At 42.4% G+C, this 11,089-nt stretch overlaps 1 protein-coding gene across 1 annotated transcript in view; it reads right to left on the bottom strand.

Annotated features, from left to right (window-relative positions):
* The window catches only part of cnksr3 (cnksr family member 3), a 47,003-nt gene that overhangs the window by 30,719 nt on the left and 5,195 nt on the right, over positions 1 to 11,089 (bottom strand). The gene's annotated exons all lie outside the window — the stretch shown is intronic.

Raw genomic sequence — 11,089 nt, 5'->3', positions numbered from 1 at the left:
CTAGATTAGAGGGTGTCGGTTTGTGAACAATATATGGTCCTCACTTTGTTGCATTTTTTTCCCACTCCATAGCACGATAAACATCTCAACTTCAGATTTATTCATTTTAAATCTAAAAAGGTGAAAATAAATAAGTAGTGTGTAGGGACTTGGGTTGGGAACCGGAGGGTCACTGGTTCAAGTCCCAGTGCGGACCAAATCTGGAAACTGGTCTGGAAGCTACAGAGGTAACAGATCACTCCCTGAGCACTGCCGAGGTGCCTTTAAGTAAGGCGTCGAACTAAAATATTTAGATTTTCAAGTGTTTTCATTTTTTTTTAACGCCACTAAATCAAAACATCAAAACAACTACGAACAAACTGCCCTTTTCTGCATTGGGAAACATGGTTTTACTAAGAAACACACTAAGCTAGCATTTCTGTTTACTGAAATCTATCAAAGATGTTCCACACATGTGAAAACCTTGTGTGTGAGTCATTCTTCAGCTGAATATTTACTTTTCAAGGTTCTTAAATGTGACTGATAACTGGTTCTCTTTGGTTTTGTCCAAACTCATTTCCTCATTGACACAATAAAAAAATAAAAACATTTCAGACTCTACGCCTGCTGCTGTAACACAACTGAAACATGCAGCTCTGATCTGGCCGGGTCTGTATTCCCTGTACAGTGTACTATATAGTGAGTAGTGGCAGATTTCAGCCACAGCTGGTTCCTTCTATTAAAGTGGATTAAATGTGTTTAGGGTAGATGTTTCATTCGCTTTGGAAACCTGTGAGTGGAACCAGTTATTAGGCAGCAAAATGTATTATTGTTACCGCCATCTTTACTCATATTTTGTTGCATCCAGCACATGATGCCAAGGCCAATTAAACACCTTAAAGATTGTAGTTTGATAATGTTTATAAAGTGTAAAACTTAAACAGACACTGAATCAAGACGATGAAGATGTAGTTCAGAGAGGGGGGGGGGAAACATTTGCTGTCTGGCTTCCCTTTAAATAAACGTCTGTGTTAGTGTGCCTAAGCTCCTGCACGGCGCTCGTGCACCAAATGGAAGGAGATGTGAAGCAGCGGTCTGGACATCTGCGACCAACAAAATGCCAGAGCCGGTGTGAACAGAGAAGACAACAACTGCCCCTGCATGTGGTCATGAAAGATCTCTGACTCCTGTTTGAGTTCAGAGGGAGCCGCAGGACGACAGATGGCCGACACTCACTGACAGCAGGAGCAACATTCCTCTTTAACTCGCTGCTGATGTGACGCCTCAGTGTTGTCGTTAGCTAACCATAATACACCAGGAGCCTTATCAAAACACAAAGAGGGCTCCATTGTTTGCTAATCTCATTATGCATGTTCAATAGCAGACGAGTCGTGCAGAGGAGCAGTGTGTCTACTTGTTCATAAAGCTAAAAGTGAATTCATCGTTTCTCCAAATGACCTGCGACAAACATGTTTGAAAGTATCTAAAAAAGAAATGCCAAGCTTTCTGTTTTTAGCTCCTGAAGCGTTGAAAACTTTTTCTGCATTTAATCAGGTAATAAAATGAATATATTTGGTGTTTGGAGAAATGGACAGGCAGAACAAAAACATTACGATATACAAAATCAAGACCTGGCAACTTGTGATGAAGATTTTTCACAATTCAGAAACACTTTATAGCTCGAAGGATCAATCAGTGTCCAAGAAATAATCTGTAGATTATCTGATCATTTAGAATAATATCATATGCTGCTTGTAAGGACATATCGTTACATTTTTAGAAAGTTCAAACTTTAGGTCGCCACTCTTGATTTCACCCGTTTCACATTTTCCTGCAGCAGAGGCCGAGTAGACGGCGCTCCCTCAACCTCCAGCGAGGTGATCGGTCACGACTACCACCCGACGTCCCTGATGCCCAGCCACCACCATCGGACTGTGTCGTCCTCTCAACCACCGCCGTCCTCCTTCATGCACGGCCTGCTCCGACCTCCACCTCAGCGGCAAGGAAGTGTGGACAACAGGAACGAGATGAACACAAAGGAGAAATCCTTCCTGCATCTTCTCCCTTCGCTCCATCCCATTTTTTTTAAATTAATGAGTAAAGTCTTTAACCTGCTTTTTAGTAAAACATCTGGAGATTACATTTGTTATGAATTGGCTCTAAAGAATTGATTGATTGATTTTCCATTAAATCGATGTATTAGACACTTTGGAAATCAAGTCTTCCATCTAAAAAGTGGGCAGTGTCATATACCTATACTGGTGCAACCAATATACCAGTATACCAGTATAACGTCAAGTGCAGCCCCCACCATCACACATTTGCATGCACCCTTATGTGTTTGTAAATTTCTGCTCCAAAGATTCAGTCAACATGTTCAGCTCGATCCTGTTCCTGGATCAATGCCAACCCAGCTGCAGACTTCCATCATAATCCCAAACATCCTCAGTGAAATAGTGAAACTTCCGGCCTCCATATGCTGTGATGGTGAAAATATGAATATATATAATTCAGACAGACTTCCTCACTGATCCAAGCTGGACGGTGCTCTGTGAGAGTTTGTGGTCAGCAGGAATGTGTTGGCGACAGCCTGGATCACATTACTGACACCCGAGGAGGCCGATAATCTCTCAGCTGCACAGCGGGGTCGGCTAAATGTCACGCGACGGCCCAATCACCTGCTAATGAAAGCGTGACATCGCCGGGGCCAGGACTGCCTGCAATTAAAGAACAGAAGCTTCAACAAGAAAATGTGAGCTTCTGTCCCGCCTCGACATGTGGTCATTCCCCCAACACGAGCAGAAATACTAAATATTCAAGTGTCAGGTCCAACATCACCGTGTGTGTTTGTCCAAGTCAGCTTATTACAAAACAAATGAAGATGCACTATCCACCAGAAGTTCAATGTAAAGACTAAAAAACGCAGTTAAAAACATCATTTCCACTGTAAAGTCAGATTCTTGATCCCAGGAGGATTAAAGCGCCTCCTGAGCGCGGCACGGTGCCAACATGCAGAGCCGGATCCAAAGTTCTCGTGAGAAATAAAGTGTCGTTAATTTATGTGACAGTTGAGACATTTTTATCATTCCACATCTTGTTGGGTTTGGCGCTCAGCCCAAACTCTGGCAGGGTGTCTTCAAACGGCCGGCAGGCGTTGTTGAACGAGGAGCGGGAACACCGGCGAGATGCTTCTCAGGCAGCACGACTAATCAAACACAGAAAGTGACGCTGTTTGCATGAACAGCGTGATGCCACAGTGGTGCAACGTGAAGATGGTTTCAATAAACTAAATACTCTCTGTTATTTCATCATTTCTTCTTCTACTGTTTTAATTACGTTTAAGCAGTATTTTGACATCAGGGCTGCTGCTATTCGTTATTTTATTATCAATAAATCTGACACTTCTTCATGTCTGATAATCAACTTGTGTTGGTCACTTAAATTCAAAAAAGCTGAGATTTAGTTTTAACCCAAAACCTGAAGCGACATAGAAAAGAAGATAATCCTCACATTTCATCTATTTGACAAATTAAACATTGTGTTTATAGCTCTTGTGTTTTAAATACATGGCCATCAAACAGGCGAGGAGGGGGAGTGGGGGGGGGGGGACTTTTAATATTGATCCTTAATCTTTCAGTAAATTCGAGATCAGATCTGCCAGTTTGAATAATTATCCATTAACATTTTGTGGATTATTTGTTCCCTATAAAACGTGAATCCGTGCTGTAAACCACTAAGGTCAACCATGTACTTCATTTTCATTCATTTTCTGGTCTAAATGAGAAGTAGGATCTATGTTTTGGTTCTACAGTGCATGATAAAGATCAGACTCAGACTGATGATGAGCAGGTGAGAGGAAGCCTGGCAGAGATCCTGATGCTGGAAGCAGATCAGATGCTTCACTACAAATGGAAAAACAGAAACCACGCTGCTTCCATCACCTGGCTCAGTTAAAAAAACAGAAATAAAGTTGGACTTAAAGAGACCGCGGTTTGCCTTCAAACTTTCAGACTTTTCACAGTGTATTTCCAAGAGCCCAGTTTTCCACAGTTGACTTTAGTCACCGATGTCAGAAAAGTTCATTTCTCTGTCTGCTGTCTCTTCTCGTGTTTGCAGACGACTGTGGGCCTCCGCTCTGCTGTCAGTCAGTCGGCTGCTGCTGGGAGACACTCTGTGTGTTCGGACCGCCAGCAGCAGCAGCGGATCAGGGTGGGAAAGTTTGACTTCTTACTGCGATGATAAAACCACTGCTTCACCCAGAGACACATCACACCCTGTCACTGCTTTACACAGCTACACTGCTTACACCGTCCGTTAGTGGAAAAAAAACGACGGGAAACAGATCGGCTTCCCTTATGTGTTTCCAACCAATCTCTAAAATTACTCCTGCTGAACAATCTGTGTTGGTATTTTACCAGCTGTCTAGATCCAGTATGAGTTTAAACCAACTGGTGTAAATGCTAAAAAAAAAAGAGCCAAAAACATCAATCAAGTCCTTCACTGTGCATCAGCAGAATCACTGACCTAACTATTGTATCGTAGCCAAAACAAATACCAGCAGACAACTCACAGATTCAAGCGTTTTGAATCACTTCACAGGCTAATTCATTGGAGCAGCTTATCAGAGAAAGGTCTGTCATTTGTTCTTCACCTCTAAACTGCTCTTTCATTAGCCTGGCCTTTGTGTTGACATGGTTACAGTTGTGCACCGTCCCCTAAATTCCACCTCTGACAGTATAACTCAGAAGTATTCACAACAAGGCGTGCTGCTGGTGCCGCGGCAGGCTGATAAAGTGGGTTATCCCCCGTTTGGCTCCAGTCAAACACGTGAAAAAGAGCTGCAGGTGAAACTCCAGCTGCTCATAAACAGTCCAGTTAATCATTAGTGACAAAGATACAAAAATAAATAAAAAACATGTCGGGCCTCATTTTACAGACGGCTGTGACGAGCTCTCAAACCCAAAAAAAACATACATATCATCCTCACAGGAGATGTGGAAAATGTTAAGTCACTTCTCTGGAATCTGAAATAAGAAACAATAATGAAGCTAATAGAGGTATTTAAAAATCCTAATCTTACATATAGTCAATATTACATCCACCACTGATTAATCTGTGATTTTTTGGTCAATAAAATCTTACAATTAAGTTAAAAAAAAGGCACATTATATTCTCCACCAGCGTGGCGGGGACGCTACATGTGTTGTCCATACAGAAGTCCAGGAAGCATTCAATCTTTTTGCAACTTTAACCTAAAAAAAAAAAAAAAATGACTCAAATGGTTTTCTAAATCAATGAACAGAAGATCATTTTGAATTTATCGATAAGTCCACCAAAGCGGGTTTCCACATTTACACTCCTGAACATATCGAGATCATTTCAGGAGGACTGCTCCAGATGTTCTCCTGACCTGGACAGAGACTATCCCTGTCAGACGGGGGGGGGCGCTCATGAGGTAAGACGTAAAACAAAAGAAAGACACGGAAGTAGTGGACGAAGCAACAGAGTCCGCTAAACAAGGAGAATGAGAATATCTGCCTTTAATATCAACGCTACATGAAGTTCAACAGAATCCTACAGTATTTTCTGAATACCAGAACTGTGTTTCAATACCAAGGCAGCAACAAAGAAGTCCTTGGAATCCAATATTGGGTTTTTTTTTGGTTTTTTTAATTTTCAGGAATTGCAGAAAAATTCCTGCACAAAAATGTTGGCAGTGTTTCCTTACCAAGATGTGGCCAACATTTTTATAAAACAACAGTGCTTTCTCTCGCTCTTTTATTTTTTGTACTTGGAGGTTTTCAGCTTTTTAATTGATAGGACAGTGGACAGAGCAGGAAATCATGGAGCAGGAGTGGGGACCTGAACGGGTCAACCGCTTGGAGGACGGCAGCCTCTATTCATGCGTCCCGACCCGTTAGGCCATATTTATTAAAATGATCAAGATTGTATCTAAGTATTGACATTTTTGGCAACTTTAAAATGTGATTATTAGAGACAACTTTTTTTCAACACAAGCTGAAAGAAAATAAAAACTCAGTCGAACTGTTCAATAACATTCCCTGCATTGTGGAAAAATCCCCGTTGAACTGTTCATTACAACAAATGGCACGTGTTGCGTTGTTGAAGCACAAAGGTGGAGTTTGGCCCCGACACTCCCCAGCTGGGGGCAACAAAAGGAATAACCCCCCCCTCCCCTCCCCCCCGCCCCGCCCCACCTCCTTCATCACAACAGGACGAGGGTGGAGAGCAGAGAGGAAAAGTGGCAAAAGAGCACTAAAGCTATTCATAGCTTCAGCGGGCCTACACACACACACACACACACACACACACACACACACACACACACACAGACAGACAGACAGACACACACACACACACACACACACACACACACACACACACACACACACACACACACACACACACACACACACACACACACACACACACACACACACACACACACACACACACACACACACACACACACACACACACACAGCATTGAGCTGAACTCATGGTACGAGGCAGCGGGGGAACACACTGTGTGTTAAACAAACAGCATTCAAGAGGAAAAAGGATTTCCTTGAGCTCTGTGAGCGTCTAATGAAATCAAACAAACAGGAATTGTGGGAGTTCACAGAGAGCAGAGCAAAGACTTATTATACTTATATAATACCAGTGTGAACTGTGCCACGTAAGGAGGTGCTATACCATGAAGCGGCAGTTTTCAATGCACATTAGTGAACCACATTGCTCCATGGATTACATGGAGACAGGCCCCGCCCATAGAAACGACTGGGCCCCTGAAAGGCACAGTGAATGGGTCCTCCCAGGATGTGATTTTAATCAACGACAGCAAATTCGATCAGCACTGTTAGCGCTAGCCTCCTGGCTAACATTAGCTCTGGCTCCCGTCAGCCTTTGGAGCCGATTGAAAAAAGTTTGTTGAGAAGTTATTGTTGGGCTCAAATGCCCGAGTCAGCTCCCTCCTTTTCTTATTTCTTTCTCTTCTGGCATCCTGACGTCGTGCAGGTCCTGGAATGGCTCTACTCATTCAGACGGAATAACAGCAACGTAAAGTTCACTGGGCACGCCGACGTCGGTACCATTACAAAAATAAAAAGGCTCAAAGGCTCATATCATTTCATGAAGAGAGGCTACATTTTACCAAAGCAACAATAATGGGGAGTATTTATGTGTTAAATAAAATTGGTCGTTATTGCTTTAAATTAGGATGAACTATGTTTTATTCGCTAACCTCCACGGGCCCTCCTCATGATGAAACTGGGCCCCACAAAGCTCTCCCCTTTGTCCCCCCTTATGGGCGGCCTTGGATTCAGAGACGATTAACGCCAGCTTTACACCAAACAACTTCAACTGGTAATGAAATAGTCTGAACTTTATACGCATGCCTCTATGTGACAATTAAAAACTAACAAGACCATAATTGATAAGGCTGATTATTTCTATATAACATCTGTAATGCCTGAAACAGCTGCCGCAGGTCAGACGAGCTAAGTTACAGTGTGCCGCTGAAACAGTCCGTATCTAAAGCTGGAGACTGAATTCTGCACTTTTTAAAAGGTTCAACTTTGGATCTGATGTTTGGCACCAAAACTCAAGTCTTCGTACATTCAAAGACATTCACCCGATGGTCCTCATGATCCCCGGCTCCTGCAGCCACATGTCCGACGTGTCCTTGAGGAAGACACTTAACCCTGAGTTGCTCCCGCTGCTTCATTGGTAGTTACTTCTGATGGACTCTTTACTCAGCAGCCTCTACCATCAGTGTGTGAATGTGCAGGTGTGACCTGCGGTGTGAAAGAGCTTTGAGTAGTCAGAAGACGAGAAAAGCATTACAAGCTCAAGTCCGTTTATCATTGACCTTCATGAACGTCCATCCCAACTTTGCTGCTGCATCACTGTATCAAGACCAGTCCTTCAGGTTTTTTTAATCTTCAGGGTTTTTTTCTTTTTTACAACTAGAGGTTTCCATTCTCACTGACGCAGGTTGAACAAATGTTCCAGGCTGCTTTAATAGGATCCATTAATGAGGCTTTACATGAATCAGGATGATGTAACAAAGTAATGCAGCTCAGTTCCCACAGAGTCACCACAAAGTTCATGTTACTACAGCCTTTTCTGTTCCGTTTGGTTATTGAGAAGTGCTTCAATCATGATAGGAACAAATCCAAATGTTACAGCAAAGTCAAGCAGCAGCATTATTTAGCAGATAACCCGTTAATAAAAAGGTAGGGAAAGGTTCTCTCTTTTAGTAAACACACTCTCACTGCTGAACCACTGCGAGGTTGCTCACGTAAAGGGGGAAAGGCAGGAAGAGGCGCTCCGTGGAGACAATCTGGATGTTTCCTCTGATTCAGCGTGCTCCCTCAGTGACCTCAGTTTCACTGATAACAACAAACGACGGGCGGGAAACCAACAGCAAGGAAAGAGAAAAAGAAACTGCTATCTGGTAGAGGCTTTGAAATCGAAATCTGATAATCCTAAATATCCATCACTTCACTTCAGATTCACTTCGTCAAATACGTGCACAATACAAACTCATGGAATCTGTAAATGTTTGTTAGATATTTAGTTATTAAAAAGGTTGCCACAAAACCAGAAACTTCGATACAGCACCAGTAACAATCACACATCATAACTGTTCTGATACCCGTTTGTGGTTTATATTACCGTTCTTCTTCTTCCCCTCTGTGTAAAGGGGATAGCCTGTGATGTTTTTGTAGCTCTGGCTCTGTATAAAAAGGGGCAACTTCAGCAGAACCAGAGCCAGTTATTTTACTGCACTTGCTCAAGATTTGTTCCAACCTCTTCCTGTTTTTCAGATTAAGAGACCCAAACCAGCGGATAAAAGAGAAGGTTAAAACAGACTCAATAAAACATGTTCATAAAGAACCCGGTCGACATTTAAATTGCTCAGTGTTTGAGAAGAATACATACGCTGATGTGTCTTTGCACATACAGCATCAGTGTTGGTGATACCTATGTTTATAGGACATGCAGCCAGGAACACAGCAGCATGATATAACACAATGTTGGCTCACCACCCTGAGTGTGACGCTACAGAAAAACACTGTGACTGATCTCTCTCTCTCTCTCTCTATGATCCTGTAGTGTGAGTTTCTATTCTTACACATAAAGCTTAATGCTATACAGCACACAAAGATATTTCTGTTTACACTCTGTGGCATCCAGTTTGTGTTGGTTATTGTCCTGTTTCAACACTCTGATGCACAAATCATAAATCCTGGTCCATGAAGAATGGGTTTCCCTGTTTGGTGTGGACACCTGACCCGGCCGACACAGAGCCCTGACCTCAATCCCATCCAGCACCTTAAGGATGAACTGGAGCAGTAACTGTGAGCTGGACCTTTATCCTTTAACACCAGTGTTGCACTAATGCTCATGTGGATTAAATGAGACAAAACCCTGCAGCAGCTACAGATACAAATCTGGGGGACAAAACGAAACAAGGAGATTGAAGGCTGATAAAGTAGATGATTCATTTTGTACATAAAGAAAATGAAATTAAAGAGATCAGAATACTGTTCCAATGTAAATGTTTCAACTTCTGCCTGCTGGACTACGTCAAGCCGTGGTGACGGCGTTCTCAGCTGACAGCGGTTCTCCACCCACTGAACAAACAGCCCGCTTTCATGCTCCGGTTCTGATGGGAAACCTCAGGTCCTCCTTATCAGAGCAGAGCCACAGAGTTTCTGTTATCTTTACTTACAGGATCTAATGTTGCTGGTTTGGAGTCTGTCCAGCCGGAGGAGTTAAAACAGCACACCTGAGTGAGTCCTGCTGTCGACAGGTGCAGACAGGAGGGGGGGGGGGGGGGGCACTGTTTCTAGACGTATGATAATCTCTTGGAAGCCAAAAGCAGCATCCTCCAAACATTAGATAAGAGATATTTCCAGCTGCATGAGCCTCAGAACAGTTCAAAGAAAGCACATTGTTTAGGAAATACAAGAAATGAACTGCACTTGTTCCATTTGTGTCAATTATAAATTTAAAATGTCAGTTCTTACAGCTGAAGCAGACAAGATCAAATCGTTCATTTTAATTGAACCGACAGTCAAATACCTGAAATTGGAATTGATTATAGTAAAAGATAAAAACAACACCTGAGAATTTGGAACAGGTGAATCCTTGGCTCTTTTGGCCGCAGTATCTCATGTTTACTGGCTTTGTGTACACACTCCTCACGCTCAAACTATTCTGTCGTCATTCACTGCGAGATGTGTGACTGCACCTGCCAGACGGGTATGAAGTATGCAGATTTGTCTGAACACGCTGCGCTCAGATGTGTTTACCTCTGAGCTACAGCTATCTGATCAGTTTGTGACTGAGCCCTGAAGCAGTTTTGTTTTTTTTATCATCCGTGTAATTAGATCAGAGATGATCTCACTCATCTGAGAGAGACATCGTGGACTGTCAGTGATCGACAATCAAACAGCCTTCATGGAGACGTGTCCAAAACACTGAGATGGTATGTTCAGGTACATGTATGTACTTTGGGTCAGTGAAGACAAACTCAGATTGTCCCTTAAGGGTACCTCAAAACTAACTTTTAATATGTATAATTTTATGACAATGTTTACATTCAAATATCTAAAATAATTAAAAATTCACTACATCTGTTATATAATATTGTTTTTTGAGTACTTACATTACCTCAAATATTTCAAACAGTTATCAAAGCCAGAGAAATCTGTAATTTTATAATATGAAGAGAACTCCCATGATTCCCCGCTATCCTCGACGTCATCTTTTGTAATTGTTTTGGTTGAGAGCCCCCTGGCGGCGGATTTTAAATACCGTGCGTTTAAAGACTTTATATGTGATTTTGTTGATCCAGCAGATGTCGCCCTTGAGCACCAGCATGAAACCAAAACAACTCGCGCTGCATTGTTGTGTTAGCATGCTAATGCTAGCGATCTTTATTCTGCTCGTATCTTCACACTGCATGTAAATTTACCTGAAATGAGCGTGATCTAGAAACACAGTTAAGCAGTGAGTACAGTATGTTATTCTTCTTTTCTCTAGTCCCTCAATTAAACAACTTTTATACACGAGGGGA

The sequence above is a fragment of the Labrus mixtus genome, chromosome 12 (genome assembly GCF_963584025.1).
Source record: "Labrus mixtus chromosome 12, fLabMix1.1, whole genome shotgun sequence".
NCBI classification, from domain to species: Eukaryota; Metazoa; Chordata; class Actinopteri; order Labriformes; family Labridae; genus Labrus; species Labrus mixtus.
Note: the sequence above shows the minus strand (reverse complement) of the source record. Positions and strands in the feature narration are given on the sequence as shown.